This window comes from Vicugna pacos, unplaced genomic scaffold, assembly GCF_048564905.1.
Source record: "Vicugna pacos unplaced genomic scaffold, VicPac4 scaffold_19, whole genome shotgun sequence".
In the NCBI taxonomy this organism is placed as follows: Eukaryota; Metazoa; Chordata; class Mammalia; order Artiodactyla; family Camelidae; genus Vicugna; species Vicugna pacos.
This window is the reverse complement of record NW_027328740.1, coordinates 10,953,762-10,970,495: the sequence shown is the minus strand read 5'-3', so window position 1 is coordinate 10,970,495 and position 16,734 is coordinate 10,953,762. Positions and strand designations below refer to the sequence as shown.

At 41.9% G+C, this 16,734-nt stretch overlaps 1 protein-coding gene across 1 annotated transcript in view; it reads left to right on the top strand.

Annotated features, from left to right (window-relative positions):
* LOC140693376 (uncharacterized) overlaps nt 1–16,734 on the top strand; it is a 160,493-nt gene that overhangs the window by 137,462 nt on the left and 6,297 nt on the right. Inside the window, exon 17 of the mRNA XM_072957280.1 lies at nt 176–283. The gene's annotated coding sequence lies outside the window, so the exon portion shown is untranslated. The remainder of the gene's footprint in view (nt 1–175; nt 284–16,734) is intronic.

Below are 16,734 nucleotides of genomic sequence, written 5' to 3'. Positions count from 1 at the left end.
TAACTCACTACCTCCTCCACTGGACTTGGACTCACACTGAGCCACTGTCCACCTGCCCAACTCACCCAGAGTCAAGTCCAGACACTTGGGGGAGCCCCTCCACTCCAGAGCCCATGAACTTACTCAAATGGCCAGTCCTCAGCCTGCTCACATGCCTCACACTCCCCTCCTGCAGAAACCCTGTGAGAGATCATGTCCACAGCACCCTGCTCCTCCGATCCTGACCCCAGGCTTTCCCATGGGGTGTGACCCCGCATAGGTTGCAGCCCCCTCCTCCAGTCTGGTGAGTAGAAACTACCTTTTCTTTTTTCTTTTGTTAATATATTTATTTTTTAATTTTTATTTTATTGAGTTATAGTCAGTTTGCATTGTTGTGTCAATTTCCAGCATAGAACATAATTTTGTCAATTGTGTTTACTCTTTCAAGAAACCATCTCTTGGCTTGATTTTTTCAAATGTTTCTTATATCTCTATTTTATTTATTTCCTCCCTGATCTTTATTATTTCCTTCTTTCTGCTTACTTTTGTTATTTTTGCCCTTCTTTTTCTAATTCTTTTAGGTGGTAAGTTTGATTGTTTATTGCAGTTGTTCCTCGTTTTTGAGGTAGTCCTGATTCTCTCGCTATAAACTTCCCTCTAAGCACTGCCTTTTCTGGATCCCATAGGTTCTGTGTGGTTGTGTTTTCATCATCATTTGTCTCAACGTATTTTTTATTTCTTCTTTGATTTCATCATCCACCCATTTTTTTTAAAGTAGTATGTTGTTTAACCTCCATACTGTCATTTATTTCTCCTTTATTTTTCTGTAGTTAATTTCTAGTTTCATGGTATTGTGGTCAGAAAAAGTTGCTTCAAATATTTTCTATCTTCTTCAAATTGTTAATGCTTCTTTTGTGCCAAAGTATATGATCTATCCTAGAAAATGTGGTATGTGCACTTGAGAAGAATGTATGTTCTATTTTAGGGAAATATAATGTTCTGAAAATATTACCCAAGAGAAATTGTTCTATTGTATCATTTAATTTTTATGTTGTCTTATTAATTTTATGTATGGAAGAGCTGTCCAGTGATGTTAATGGATTGTTAAAGTCTTCTACCGTGATTGTATTCTGATCAAATTTTCCCTTTTTATCTGTTAGTATTTTCTTTTTATCTGTTATATATTTAGGTGCTCCTATGTTGTGTTCATATATGTTAATGAGTGTAATATCTTCATCTATGACTCCTTTAATCATTATAAAATGTCCTTCTTAATCTTTCTTAATAATCTTTGTTTTAAAGTCTATTTTATTTGAAATCACTGTTGATATTACTGCTTTCTTGTGATTTCCATTTGTGTGGAATATCTTTTTCAATGCTCTCACTTTCAATCTATGTGTGTCCTTCTCCCTAACGTGGGTCACTTGTATACAGCGTATTGTAGATACATGCTTTATTATCCACTATGCACTCTATATCCTTTGATTAAAGCATTTAGTCCATTGACATTTATAGTAATTATTAATAGAAATGTGTTTATCACAATTTGAACTTTGTTTTGCAGTTCATTTTGTATTTCCTCTTTGTTCTTTACTTTTTCTTTCTGTGGTTTGATAATTTTCATTTTTATTATCTTGGTGTCTTTTTAGTTTTGTGACTCTATTGTAACTTTTTGGCTTGTGGTTACCCTACTTTGTACATATATTAACCCATTACTATATCTGTTTGTTTTAAACAGCTAATAATATAAGCTCAAACCCATCCTACCAAGAACAAAAAAGAGAGAGAGACAGAGAGAAAGAGAGAGAGAGAGAAACCTGCATATTTTCTTGCTCGCCTCTCCCACCCTTAATGATTTAGATGCCCTCTTTTATGATTTCATGTTTATTCTGTTGTAATTCATTGTAGCAATCACCTTTCCAATTATGGTTTTCTCCTTTCTGTAGCATCCTGCTTCTTTTCTATTTAGAGTAGGTCTTTCAATATTTCCTTTAGCATAGGTTTAGTGTTGCTAACTTGTTTTAGTTTTTGCTTCTCTGTGAAGTTCTTTATCTCTCCTTGTATTCTAAAGGATACCCTTGCTGGATAAAGTATCCTAGGCTGCATCATTTTTTCATTCAGGACTTTGAATATACCTTGCTTCTCCCTTCTGGCCTGTACTGTTTTTGTAGAGAAATCAGCTGAAAATCTTATGGGGGTTCCCTTGTATCTCATTCTTTGTTTTTCTCTTGCTGCCTTTAGAATCATTTCCCATTCTCAACCCTGGTCATCCTGATTGTAATATGTCTTGGTGTGAGTCTGTTTGGGTCCTCCTTGTTTGGGACGCTCTGTGTTTCCTGTACTTGGATATCTGATTCCTTCTTTAGGTTTGGGAAGTTTTCAGTCATGATTTCTTCAAATATCTCTTCAATCTCCTTTGTTCTTTCTTCTCCTTCTGGGACCCCCATTATGAGTAGGTTGGCATGATTTATGTTATTCCATAGGTCTCTTATATTGCTTTCATTGGTTTTTATTTGTTGTCTCTCAGCTGTTTTGTTGTCCTGTCTTCTAAGTCACATATTCATTCCTCTCAATTATCCAGCCTACATTTTACAGCCTTTACCTCAACTCTCCTCTCAGCAAATGAGTTTTCCAATTTTCCCTGGCTCTTCTTTAGAGTTTCAATTTCGTTATTTGACATATTCTCTGTCTCTATACACAATCTCTTTTAGTTTCTTCAGTACTTTGATCACTCCTTTTTTGAAATCATCTAGTAGACTATCAATGTCTATTTCATTGATTGTTCTTTCAGGGGGTTTATCTTGTTCTTTTAATTGAGACAGGTTGCTCTGCTTTTTTACCTTGCTTATATCTCTCTGGCACTATGGCTTATGGAGTATCAATTGTCTACTGTGGTCTTTTAAGAGTTTATTTATTTATATAAAGTGGATGCAGAAATAAAACTAAGCACAAAGAAATTAGTTTTAAAAGCAGTATAATCAATAACAGAAGAACATATTGAAACAAGATAACAATTGAGTTGGGATGAATTTTTAAAATATTAAAGGAAGAAAAAATATTTGAGAACAGAGTATAATCACAACAGAAGAACAAAACAAGGATAAAAATGAAATTGGACAAATTGAAAGATAATAATAAAATTATTTTAAAAGAAAATTTTAAAAGGGATTAAAAATGGAAATATAAAAATTATTAAGAAGTAACATTTAAAAAGTAAAAGAAAATGGAACAGAAAAGGAAAAGAGTATGTTCCCGTGGAGATTGTGTGCCCTTAGTAATTTTATCAAGAAGTTCTTCTTAAATATGTGTGGTTACCAAGTCTTACTTCTGTGCCTTTTGTCTGTTATCCCTTTGGTTAATGATGTGGCCATTAACCTGTTAACCAGAGCCTACCCTGGCTATTGAATGGGGACTCCTCTTTGTTTTGTGGTTGTCAAAGCTCCTGCCCTTGCCTTGCTTCATGAACTCAGCTTGTTGTTTCCAGAGACCCTCTGGTCACACCCTTGGTCTGTGCTGCTCCCAGTGCCTGTAGGTAGACATGTCACTTCTCCTCCCAGTGCTGCATCTTGGTGCTGCACTCCTGCATGTTAGGTGGGCAGGTTGTGCCCCTTCCCAATGCCATGTCCAGGTGCAGCAGTCCTCCACAGTAGTTGGGTTGTTTGCTCCCCTATTCAGTGCTACTCCCCACACCACATCTGTTCCACACTCTGTGGGTGGGCTTGAGGCAAATGGCCACACCAGCCCTAGTCCCTGCTCTTTGCTAGAACTTTGCTCCTTGTTCATTTGTCTTAGAGGTGTGAGTTCGTAGAGGCACCAGGACAGAAACTTCCTATATGTCTGGGGATGTAAACAAGTCTCAGTCCCACCTATGAGGTTGCAGAACTGCCAGGTACATATTCAGGTTTCAACCCCATGTCTGCCTGGGTGGGTATGATGGCTGTGGCTGAGACTCATCCCTCTTATTCTGAAAAATCACCAGTTATGTTGCCGTGAGTCAGCAGAAACAAAGGATGAAACACCCCTTCCCCCAGGCAAGCCAGCAATATTGCTTTGCTTTTTTTTTCTTATTTTATGGGAGGCCCAGGCTGTTCTGATCTGTATACAATCCAAGCAGTTGTCCACAGCACACTGCAGTCCCCTAGGGTTACCTATGTACAGTCAACCAGAGTCTGCCTGGATCCAGCAACCTGTCCCTTCCCATCCCTGATTCACTTCTAGGTTTGGTGGTTGTTGACACACTTTGTGCCCATTTAACTTAATTCTGTCAATCAAGGGTGGTTCTGTACACATCTGAGCCTCAGAGGTTCCCTGTCCATCCTGCTGACCTCTCCGTTGGAAAGAGGGAGACCCAGTCAACCAGCACTATCCCTCCTTTGCTGCTCCCTCTTCAAAGGACCAACCCCAAGCCATTTTGCATTTTCTTCCTTCTTTTTTCCTTTTCTCCTACCAGATTGGTGGCACATTTTGTCTTTTGAAGATGGCAATGTTTTATCAAAGTTCAGCAGATGTCCTGAGTGGATGGGTGTGTCTGTGAATGTCAGTCTTGGTGAATTTATTGGAGAGGATAAGATACAAGCATCCTTCTACTCCACTATCTTGGCCTTTCTCCAAGAATATACACTCTTAATACTTTTGTCATAAGGTTATTTTTAACTATGGGTGGTTGCCAAGTCTTCCTTCCACGCCTTTTGCCTGTTATCCCCTTTGTTGGTGGTGTGGCTGGTGTTCTGGTGGCCTGATTCTGCCCTGGCTATTGAGCAGGAGCTCCTTTTTTTCCTGTGGTTATCACACTCCTGCCCATATCCTGCTGTGAAAACTCCACTTGCTGGTTCCAGAGGCCGTCTAGTCGTGCCCCTGGTCTGTGTCCCAGCATCAGTAAATGGGTGGTCTGCACCCCCCACCAGTTGCCTGGTCCCAGGACCACACTTCTGCAAGGTAGTTGGCAGGTAGCTCCCCTGCCGCATTAGGTCCATGCTTTGTAGGTGGACTCAGAGGAAACAGCTGCACTAGCCTTCACCCCTGCTCTGTTCCAGAACACTGCTTCTTGTGCATTTGTCTTAGAAGAGCCAACTCAGAGAAGCATCGGTGTGTAATGGTCCCTTCTTGGGACTGTAAACAAATCTCAGTCCCACCTATGAGGTTGTGGAGCCACTAGGTAGGGATTTGGGTTTTGACCCCTCCTCTACCTGGGAACCATGCACCAGAAAATATAGTGGCTATGGATGAGCCTTGACTCTCTTCTCCCAAGAAGTCTCCAATAATGGCACTGTGGGTCTGCGGACACAAAGGCTATGGCTACCCTTCCCCCCAGGGCACACCAGCAGTGTTTTCTGCCTTTTTTTATTTTATTTTATGGGGGACCCAGACTGTTCTGTATACTCTCCCAGCCATAGCACACAGAACATTGCAGTCCCCCAAGGTTTCCTCTGTAGAGTCAGCCCGAGTCCTCTGCTCAACTCAGGCAGCCTGTCCCATCCCACACCTGCTGGTTCGCGTCTAGGGCTGGGGATCGTTGGGACCCTATGTGCCCCATTAACTTAGTTCTGTCAGTCAAAGTCTATTCTATACAGATCTGAGCCTCTGAGGTTCCATCTCCATCCTGCTGAACTGGCCATTGGAGTTGGAGAGACCCAGTGTATTAATGCTATTCCTCTTTTGCAGCTCCCTCCCCATTGGAATGGTCCAGAACTATTTTCCTTTTTCTTCTTTTCTCCTGTTCTCCCACCAGATTTGTGGAAAATTTTATCTTTTGAAGAAGCCAATATTCTGTCAAAGTTCAGCAGGTGTTCTGGGTGGTGGGTGTGTCTGTTGATGTCACTCTTGGTGAATTTGTGGGAGAGGGTGAGCTCTGAGCATCTTTTTTACTCCACCATCTTTCCTCCTCCTTCACTCTTTTTCTTTTGATTGGAACATTTAGTCCATTGACATTTATAGTAGCTATTTTATAGATGTGGGTTTATTGCCATTTTGAAATTTGTTTTCCAGTTGATTTTGGTAATTATTTATTTCTTTCTTTTAATTATTTTTATTTTTGTGGTTTGATAAATTCCTTTTCTATTAGCTTGGTTTCTTTTTGGGTTTTATGACTCTATTATATAATTCTGATTTGTGGTTATCTTGTCATTCAAGTATGGTAACCCCTTACTTCATCTGTTTGGTTTTAGTTGATAGTCATGTGGGCTCAAGTGCATCCTAAAAAGAAAGAAGACAAAGAGAAAAAAGAAAAAAAAAGAGAAAAAATATATATTCTCTTGCTCTCCTCTTCCACCTTTCATGATTTTGCTATTCTCTCTTTCTTGTTTGCCTTCTTGTTTTCTTTATTGACTTACTGACTTATTTATATCCTCATGTTTTCCCTTGCAACTCACTGTATTTATCGCATTTCCAATTATGGTTTCTTAATTTCTATAGCTTCCTATTTATTTTTTATTTAGATTAGAACTTTCAAATTGTTTTTTAGCATAGATTTAGTACTGCTGAATTCTTTTAGTTTTTGCTTGTCTGTGAAAATCTTTCTCTCTTTCTGTTCTAAAGGGTAGTCTTTCTATATAGAATATCCTAGTTTGCAGCCTTTTTCTTATTCAGGACTTTGAATACATCTTGCCATTCCCTTCTGGCCAGAAGATTTTAGGTAGTGAAATCTGCTGAATGCTTATGGGACTCCCTTGTAACAAACACTTTGTTTTTCTCTCACTGCCTTTAGAATATTTTATTTTACTTTAACCATTTTAATTATAATATGTCTTGGTGTAGGTCTGTTTGGTTTCTCCTTGTTTGGGACCCTGTGTGCCTCCTGTACTTGGATAATTCTTTCCTTCTTAAGGTTTGGAAAGTTTTCAGTCATGATTTCTTTAACTAACTTTTCAATCCCCCTTTCTCTTTCTTCTCCTTCTGGGACTCACCATTATGCATAGGCTGGCACACTTTATATTATCTTGCTTTAATTGGTTTTTATTGACTTTTCTGTCTGCTGTTCTTTTTGGGTTATTTCTTTTATCTTGTCTCCTAAGCCATTTATTCATTCCTCTGCATTATCTAGTCTTCTTTTGATTGCCTGTAGTTGAATTTTCTATTTTTAACTAACTCTTCTTTATAGTTTAAATTTTCTTTTTAAAGTTTTCTGTCTCTATTGATAGTCTCTTTTATTTCTTTCAGTGAGTTGATCATTTCCTTTTTGAAGTCTAGTAGACTATCAAAGTCTATTTTACTGATTGTTCTTTCAGAGGATTTCTCTTGTTCTTTTAATTAAAAGTGGTTCCTCGGCTTCTTTATTTTACTTATATTTCTCTGGCTCTTTGTATTTCTTTTAGACCCGTTTCTGAGCTGTGATATGTAGTAGGCAGGGTTGGAGCAATTCAGTTGTGAAGAATAGGCAGAAGATGTTCACTGGGGTGTTCTCTCTGTGGTGTTGCCTGTCACTTGTTATGCAGACTTACAAAGTACTATTTGTTGATGTTGGCTTTATCCCTGCCTTAGCTATGGGAATGTCAGCCACCTACTCTGGTGCCCCTCAGGTTCTGAGCCCCAGGAAACATCAGTGCAGATCCAGCAGTGTCAGTCCCTTGGACCTGCCTTAGCAAGTGTGCAGTCACACACATGAATTTGTGGTCCACTACAGGTTCAGCTCAAACCCTAATCCCGCACCCACATATGGAACCATACACCACCCTGTTGTAAATACCCTCACTGGCCACCCTTCTTGAGTCAGAACTCCACTCACTGCCTGTAAGTCTCAGAGGTGTGGATCCACAAAGTGACCAGATACAGCAAATCCACCCTCTCTGCCTGGGGCTGTAAACAAATCTCATTCCTGCCTGTGAAGTTGCAATGGCACAGGGTATGGAGTCAACATTCAGCTCTGCCTTTGTGCAGCAGTGTTGGCTATCACCAAGCCCCATTTCTCTTCTCATGAGAACACACCAACAATGGAGCCAAGTGGAGAAAGTGACTTTGGCACAGCTGTGTTTCATTCCTCCCCCATTATACCAACATTGGTGCTTTTTTATGAGAGTTTCAGTCTGTTCTGTTCCACACACACACACACAGCCAGAGCTCACACTGCCCTCTAGTTTCCTGAGGCTGCCTCTCTGCAGTGTGACCCAGCACTCTGCCTGGGCTCTTCACTGACTCCAGTAGCCAGTTCTGGCTCATCCCTGCTAGCTCATGTCTAGGGCTGGTCATCACAGGGACCCTCTGTGTCAGTTTTCCCCAGTTCTGCCTGCCATGCAGTTGCCACTGTCTCCTCCAAACCTTTGAAGCTCTGCTTCTTTCCTAGCTGATCTCCCAGCTAGAGAGGTTGTGTCCCAGTGTGAGTGTGCCTTTCTTCCTATGCTACTCTTTCCCTGCAGGATCAGTTCTGCACTGAATTTTTCTTTTCTCTTTTTATTCCTTACCATATTTTGTGAGAATCTTCCTGTATTTCAAAATAAGAGACACTCTACCAGAGTTCAGGAGGTTTCTGTGCAATTCAATGTTTTTGTAGATGTAATTCTTTGCGTATTTGTGGGAGAGGTCAAGCTGTGTGTCTGTCTACTCTGCCATTTTGGCTCCTTCAAATTTTAAAATAGGGCTAGGTCTTTCTTAATTACTCTTAACAAGCTGTTGTAGTTTTCAGCGTACATGTCTTGTAATTTTTCCTTGCCTCTATTGGATGCTGATTCAGAACATACACAACCTTCTGGAGAAACCTGTCCCACCCTGCCATTTACTGCCAAATAGCTGGCCTGTGTCTGAGTCACCAAAAGGTTTTGTTCTTTATCTGATTCTTAATTCTTTAGAATTTATCATTTTACTCTCATAAATGCTGATTGTACTTGTAACAAATATTTTAAAATAAAAATAATAAACTTTATTCTATAGATGAAATATGAATGAATCTCAAGTGACATATGCTTTTAATACCTTAGAATTAGTAAAGCAATATAGATACATTATAAACGCTTGAAATGTTGCCTAAAGGAAAAGTGCAGAGATTTGCAAATCCCACTCCCAGAAGTGACCGTCATTAGTGGTTTGGTGAACATCTCTCAGTCTCTATCTCTCTCATTCTCTCTGCCTCTGTCTCTCACACACCACAAGATTCATTTACATCTATGATGATTTGACACATATGTGGTCATAGAGATGGCATCTTGGATGTAGATGATGGATTAACAGGCATCCAAACAGGGCTTCCTTGACATCAGGTAAAGACCTAGCACTCATTTTTCCAGCTGCACAAAAATCATTCCTCCATCTGAACCAGAACTGATGAATCCCAACCCCTCTCCATGAACATTTGTGTTGCTTCCATTTCCCTAGTAGTTTAAACAGGACTGTGATGAACATCCTTGAAAAGACATCTTTGAAAAATTGTGCAAGAATTTTAGTATGATCAACGGTAAGCATTAGCACTGCTCGAAAAGTGGTGCACTTCTGGAACTGTGATGCATCCTGCATACTGTTCTCCCAGAGAGGAGAGTCTGCTCACTCTTCCCTCCAGGGGATCTACTGTGGCCTCTGTCTCCTCATGTTGTCACTAGAGCTGGTTGTCACCAGGCTAAAGGCCTGCCAGTGTGATGTTGACCAATGCTGTCTCCGAAGTGTGAACATCTTCTTGCATTCTCACATGAGAGGTCGAGCATCTCTAATATACACTGGCCACCTGCATTGCCTCTTGTTGGAATTGCATGTGTTTGTTCTGTTTCTGTTTAGAACACAGTGTTTCAAGATATTTTTGGACCACAGGGATGTGAAACCTTTCTCTGACTTTGGGTTATGAAAAATGATATTTCCATGTTGTGGTTTGTCTTTCATGGATTTTGATTATTATTATTTTTTTATTTTGTTAGGTTATGTTTTGCCACAGGAAGAGCTAAGCATCTCCCTCCTGGCTCTGGTTTCACACATAGAATAGCAGTGCCTATCTCGAGATTATGCACATAGTTACTAAAAATATTCATTTTGTATATCTCATGTTTAATCCACCTGGATTTCCCTTTGAAATAACCAAAATGCTACTTCAAGTAAAAAAAAAAAACACCAATCCCTTGTTAAAATATGAGAGCAGACACAAACAGCCACCTTTTGTATGATTTCATTGATAGGGAACATCCAGTGTAGGGAAAGACACACCGAGAGAAAGAGGATTAGGGCTTGTCAGGGGTTGGGTGAGGGAGAAAAGAGAATGTGTGCTTTGGATACGGGTTTTTATTTTGAGGAAAGAAACATTCTGAAACTAGACAGTGATGATGGTTACACAGCATTGTGAATGCACTTAATGCTCCTGAATTGCACAATTTAAAATGGAAAAACATCTAAATTTTATTATGGTAAACTTAAAACATAAAAATAGATGGTACTCTAAATGACATGAAAGAAAACAAGGAAATGACAGAAAAAAGAAACAAAAATGATGCCAGGAGAAGGGAAGTAAAGTTCGGGTCTGAGAGTGGGTTGATTCTTATAATTAGATGACAGTGTTGGTGGTTGCAGAGACATCTCAGCCCGTAAGGGTGGTGATGCCTGAATTGGCTCTGGGTCTCATAGAAGTATGTGTGTAGGTGCAGGGGGAGCTACAAAATCAGGTTCAGGGTCTCCCTGCAGGACTGGTAATGTAACCTGGTTCTAGGTCTCCTGTAGGGCTAGTCTTACAGTCTGCAAAGCTGGTGGGATGTGACACGGTTCTGTGTGTTTTGCAGGTGCAGGCTCGGGTTCCCCAGCAGGGTTGTTAGAATGGGACCCAGTCCTGGGTCTCCTGCAGGAGCCAGCTCAGGATCTCATGCAAGACCAGGCTCAGGGTATCCTTGTAATGCTTGTGGAATGAGACCCCATCATTTTTCTCCTGCAGCAGCAGATTCAGGGTGTCCCTGCAAGGTTTTGCAATTTCACCCTGCTCTATAACTCCTGCAGGAGCAGGCTTGGACTGTCCCTGCTGGGTTGTTGGAATATGACCTATCTCTGATTCTCTTTCAGAAGCAGGCTCAGGGTCCCCCTACAGGGCTAGTCGATTTTGTTCCAGTCTTAGGTCCTTTGCAGGTACAGGACTGGGGTCTCCCTTCAGGGCTGGTGAAATGTGACTCAGCTGTTGGTCTCTTGCAGAAACAGGCAGAATTTCTCCCTGCAAGCCTTGTGGAATGAGACCCAGTGCTGGGTCTCCTACAGGAGCATGCTCGGGGTCTACATGCAGGGCTAGTGGAATTGGACCTGGCTAATGGTGTCCCTGCAGTGCTGCTGGAATTGTTCCAATTCTTGGGTGTCTTGAAGGTGTAGGCTCTAAGTCTCCCTGCATTGCTAGTGAAATGTGACCCAGTTGTGGTTCTCCTGAAGGGACAGTCTCAGGGTTTCCCTGCAGGACTGGTGGATGGGACATAGTCCTGGGTCTCCTGGAGGAGCAGGCTCATGTTGCAACATGACCAATCTCAGGTTCTCCTGCAGGAGTAGGCTTGGGGCCTTCCTGAAGGGCTAGTGGAATAGGACATGGCTCATGGTCTCCCTGCAGTGCCATTGGAATTGGTCCAATTCTTGGGTCTTTTGAAGGTGTAGGTTGCAGGCTGATAAATTACCTGTAGGGCTGGTGGAATGTGACATGGCTCTTAGTCTAATGCTAGAGCTGATTCAGGGTCTTTCCACAGGGTTGGTAGAATTGGTCCCAGGCCTGTGTCTCCTGCATGTGCAGGCTTTGGTATCCCTGTAGGGCTTGTGGAATGTGACTGGGTTTCTGTTTCCTGCAGGGGCAGGCTCAGAATCTCCTTGCAGTGTTGCTGGAATGGCACATGGTTCTGAGTTTCCTGCAACAGCAGGCTTATGTCCTTCCTGCATGGCTAGTTGAATATGACTCAGACCTTGGTCACTTGCAGGAGCAGGCTAGTTTTCTCACTGCTGGGATGGTGGAATCAGACCCTGTCCTGAGTCTTCTGCAGAAGCAGCTCCAGGTCTTCCTGCAGGGCTGTTGGAACATGACCCATCACTGGTTCTGCTTCAGGAGTAGGCACAGAGTCTCCTTCCAAGGATAGTGTAATTGGACCCAGCTCAGGGGTCACTACAGGGCTGATGAAATTTGTCCTGGCTCTGTGGTTCCTGCAAGTGTAGATTCTGTGTCTCCCTTCAGGGTTGGTTTAGTGGGACCCATTCCTGGGTCTCTTGTAGTAGTAGGCTCAGAGTCTCCCTGCAGGGCTGGTGGAATGGGCCCCTTCTCTAGGTCACCTGCCAGAACAGATTTGGACTCTGCCTTCAGGCTGGTGGAATTGGGCCTGTTCTTGCATCTCCTGCAGGAGCAGGCCTTGGGTCTTCCTGGAAGAATACTGTAATATGACCCATCTCTGGTTCTCTTGCAGGAGAAGCTCATGGTCTCCCTAGAAGGTTAGCATAATTTGTCCCATTCCTTGGTCCAAGGCTCAGGGTATCCCTGCAAGGTTGGTGACATGGGACCTAGTCCTGTGTCTCCTGCAGTAGCAGGTTCTGTTCTGTTTGCAGGGCTGGTGGAATGTGACTCCACCCTGTGGTTCTTTTGCAGATGCAGGCTCAGGGACCCCACCAGAACTGATGGCTCTTAGTCTCCTATGGGAGCAGGTGAGGGATTCCCTGGAGAGCTGTTGGAATTGGTCCCAGTCCTGGGTCTCTTACAGTTGCAGGCTCAGTGTCTCCCTGGAGGGTTTGTGGAATATGACTTGGCTGTGGGTATGCTGCAGGAGCAAGCTCAGTGTTTCCATGCAGGGTTGGTGGAATGGGATCTAGTTCTGTCTCTCCTGCAGGAGGAGGCTGGGGTTCTCCCTGGATAGGCTGATGGAATTGGACTGGGATGTCTGTCTCCTGCAGGAGCAAGCCTATGGATTACCTGCAGAGCTGGTAGAATGTCACACAACTCTTGTTCTTCTGCAGGAGCTGGCTCATATTCTCTGTGAATGGCTTGGTCTCCCCCAGGAGCAGGTTTGTAGTCTCACTACAGGGCTGGTGTTATGTGACCCGCACTGTGTTTTCTGAAGATGCAGTCTTAGTGTTTGACTGCAGGTTTGGTGGAATGGGACTAAGTTCTGGGTTTCCTGGAGTAGCAGGCTCACGGTCTCCCTTCTGGGGTATTGGAATGTGACCCAGTCATGTGTTTCCTGCCGAAGTGGCCTCAGGATATCCCTGCAGGGCTGTTGGAATTGTACCTCACTGTGTATCAACTGCAGGATCAGGTTTGTGCTCTCCCAGCAAGGCTGGCGTATTTGGACCTATTCCTGGGTCTCCTGCAGAAGCAGGATTTCAGTCTTCCTGCAGGGCTTCTGGAATATGACATATCTCTAATTTTCCTGCAGGATCAGGCTTGTGGGTCACCCAGCAAGGCTAGTGGAATTGGACCCACTTCAAGGTCTTAGTGCATGATTGATGGAATGGGACCCAGTCCTGGGTCTCCCGCAGGAATTGGCTCAGAGTCTTCCTGCAGGACTGGTGAAATTGGACCAATTCCTGAGTCTCCTGCAGGAGGAGGCCCTGCATCTTCCTGGAGGGATGGTGGAATATGACAGAGATCTGTTTCTCCTGCAGGAACAGGCTCAAGGTCTCCCTACAAGGCTAGTGTAATTGGACACATTCCTGGATCCATTGCAAGTGAAGGCATGTTGGTCTTCCTACACAGCTGGTGGAATGTGATTCGGCTCTGAGTCTCCTGCAGGAGTAGGCTTAGGGTCTCCTTGAAAGATTGGTGAAATGGGACACAGTGCTGTCTCTCCTGCAGTAGCAGGCTCAGGTTCTCCCTACAGTATTGGTAAAATTGGACCTGGCTCTAATTCTCCTGCAGTAGCAGACTGAGGTTATACCTGCATGGCTGGTTGAGTGTGAAGGAACAGCAAGTCTTAATACATTGGCCCACTCCTGGGAAAAGGATAAACAGGGCTTGGTGCATGGTCTCTTGTATTGTCTGAAAAAGCCCCTTGAGATGTGTTGATTCTGATGATCTCTTCCAAGAACTTGAACACTTTTAGAATCTCTGCCCATTCATCTTGTTTAGACTGAAGGACTCTGCCTTTCATCAGTTCTTGGAATAGAGATCAACACAAAAGGAAAGAGGGAAGAAAAAATTACCAATCTATCTGTTGCGAAATCAGCTGAAGACATTAAAAAGTTCTCTTGCAATGCACTTGTTTCTATTTTGGTGCAATTAGAATCATTTCCTTATTATCAATTTTGGCCATTTAAATTAGAATACATATTGTTCTAGGCCTACTGGGGTTCATTATGCTTGGACGCTCTGTGCTTGCTGTGTTGAGATAGCCGGTTCTATCTTTGGTTTAAGAAAATTTCAGTCTGATTTCTTCAAATACCTTTTCAAACCATTTGTCTTTATTCTTTTCCATGTGGGATCCCTATGAGTCATACACTGGTATGTTTTCTCTTATCCCAGGTTTCAGTTGCACTGCTTGCATTGGTTTTCACTAGCTTTTCTATGTCGTGTTCTGACTGAGTGATTGCGATTATCCTGTTTTCTAAGTCATTTATTTGTTCCTGTGCATTATCTAGTCCGATTTGGACTGTCTTTAGCTTAGCTATTCTCACCATTGAGTTTTCTGATTATATTTGGCTCATCTAAAGTGTTTCTCTTTCCATTTATACTAGCCTGCATTTGTATTCATAGACTCAAGATTTCCTTTAGTGTTTTTATGTCCTCCCTTTTCAAGTCATGTTCTAGTAAATTTTGGGGGTCTAATACATTGGATGTTCTTTCAGGAGACTCCTGTCTTTTGAAAATTTGGAATAGTTCTTTTAACTTTATTATATCTCTCTATCGCTATGGGTTAAGGATTATCAGTTATCTATTATAGACTTGAACGGCTTTTGTAAGTGAAATCATTTCTGTGCACATTTAGTTTTAATGCTGTGAGGATTGTTTTTGGTATGTAATGATGCCATGCATTCCTTCTGTGTCTGTTGCCTGTTATATCTATGATTGCTACTGCGGTTTTTGTTGTGGTGAATATAACCTATTCTAGTAAAGTTAGCAGAGTGTCATTTTGGTTAAATGTTTATCATAGCTCTGACAGTGCTGGGACTACTAATTTTTGCTGGAATAGAGGTTTCCAAATGGTTTCTGGGCTGCAGGCTGGATATGTGGAGAGGGAATTGTTCCAATACACACTCATCAAAGTGCATTCGTCCTTACTTTTGCCACGGAAAAGTCAAAATTTTATAATGGGTTCCCTCAGGTTCTCTGCAAACAAAAACAAAAGTGGAAACAAATCTAATGATGTCACGCATTAGAACCTGCTGAAACAATCCTGCAGTGCCACAATTGGGTCCTTAGTGTAGTACTGGGTCAGCACCACAACTATAGTTGCATTAGCATGTGGTAGGCAAGGTTGATGGAAAGGCTTCAAATTCTCCTATTTTTCAGCAGATCTCTGCTCCAAGAACTTTTGTCAATAAGGCGTGGGAACTCAAAGGCAAGCATGGAGCATTTCAAAAACCTCTGCTTTGGACAATAAGAAATTTCAATCCTGCCTATGAAAGTTGCAGATCTTTTGGCTATAGAATCTTATTTCAACACGAAATTGCCCTGGATTCTAGAAACCAGATAAAGATGGCTCTGATTGAGACCATTTCTCCTTTATGGAGAAAATGAGCAATTATACTGTGGATGTGAAAAGGCTGTGACTAAGGCCCTGGGTTACTAAGCTAATCCACAACACATATGCCAGCAGATTTAATATTAAGAGAGGACCCAGGCAGATCTGTTCTCTAGATAGTACCAACCACAGCCCAAAACAATCTCCAAACCCCTGGGAATAAATTTGTGACATCAGCCACAGCTCTAACACACAGATTCCACAGGCACTCCTAGCTCAAAACTGGCAGATGCAGTCTTGGTCTGGGAATCAATTGCAGAGAAATTTTGTGATTATTGCTTTCAGTTATGTCAATCAAACGTCCACTATGCACTCTTTTAACCCTCTGCGCATCGTCTTCCATCTTAAATGACCTGTCCACTTTAGAGTGTGCATCCCAGTAAAACACAGTTTCCCCTTTACTGCTCCTTCACCAAAGGTCAGGACCTGTACTGATTTCCATTCTCTACTTTGCCTTCTACTCTTTCCAGGTTATGTGAGAATTCTTTCTGACTTTTGAAGTAAGAGATGTTTGGCCATTATTCAGCAGGGATCCTGAGCCAAGGGCCGGGAGAGTGGATGTTTATCTTGCTGTATATATGGGAGAGAGTGAGCGAAGTTTGCACTGGTACTCTGCCAGTTTGGCATAGATAAATTAACACAATTTAGACATAACTCACAGACACTTGATCCTTGTTTAGATATTTTTCTCTATATCAATGATGGAAGGATGTGTTTGAAGATTCCAAATCTGACAATGTGTACGTACCTCCATTGCAGACTTTCAAATAGTTAGCAGAATTGAATTACATACTATGGGAAGTGTATCAAAATAAAGATAGTTTTAGAAATATACTAAATCTAACTACAAGACAGAGTTGCCAAGATTTGGTATCAGCTTGAAATACCCAAATAAGAAAAATACACAGAAAATATAAATTAGCAGCCAAAAGTCATGAAGGAGGCAGGTCAACACTTTTCTCTTGGTGCCTCCAACACTAACAAAAACAATGAAATAATTCTTAGAATCATTAACAACCACAACCATGGGTTTCCATTGTTCATGTGGTGCCCTTTCCTAATAATGGCACATACTGGTCAATGTTGGCGATTCAAGGGGCAACATTACTATTTAGGAAAGCACAAAGAAACCCAAACAATGAATTTTTATATAGGCTTGGTTTCAATAGCACTT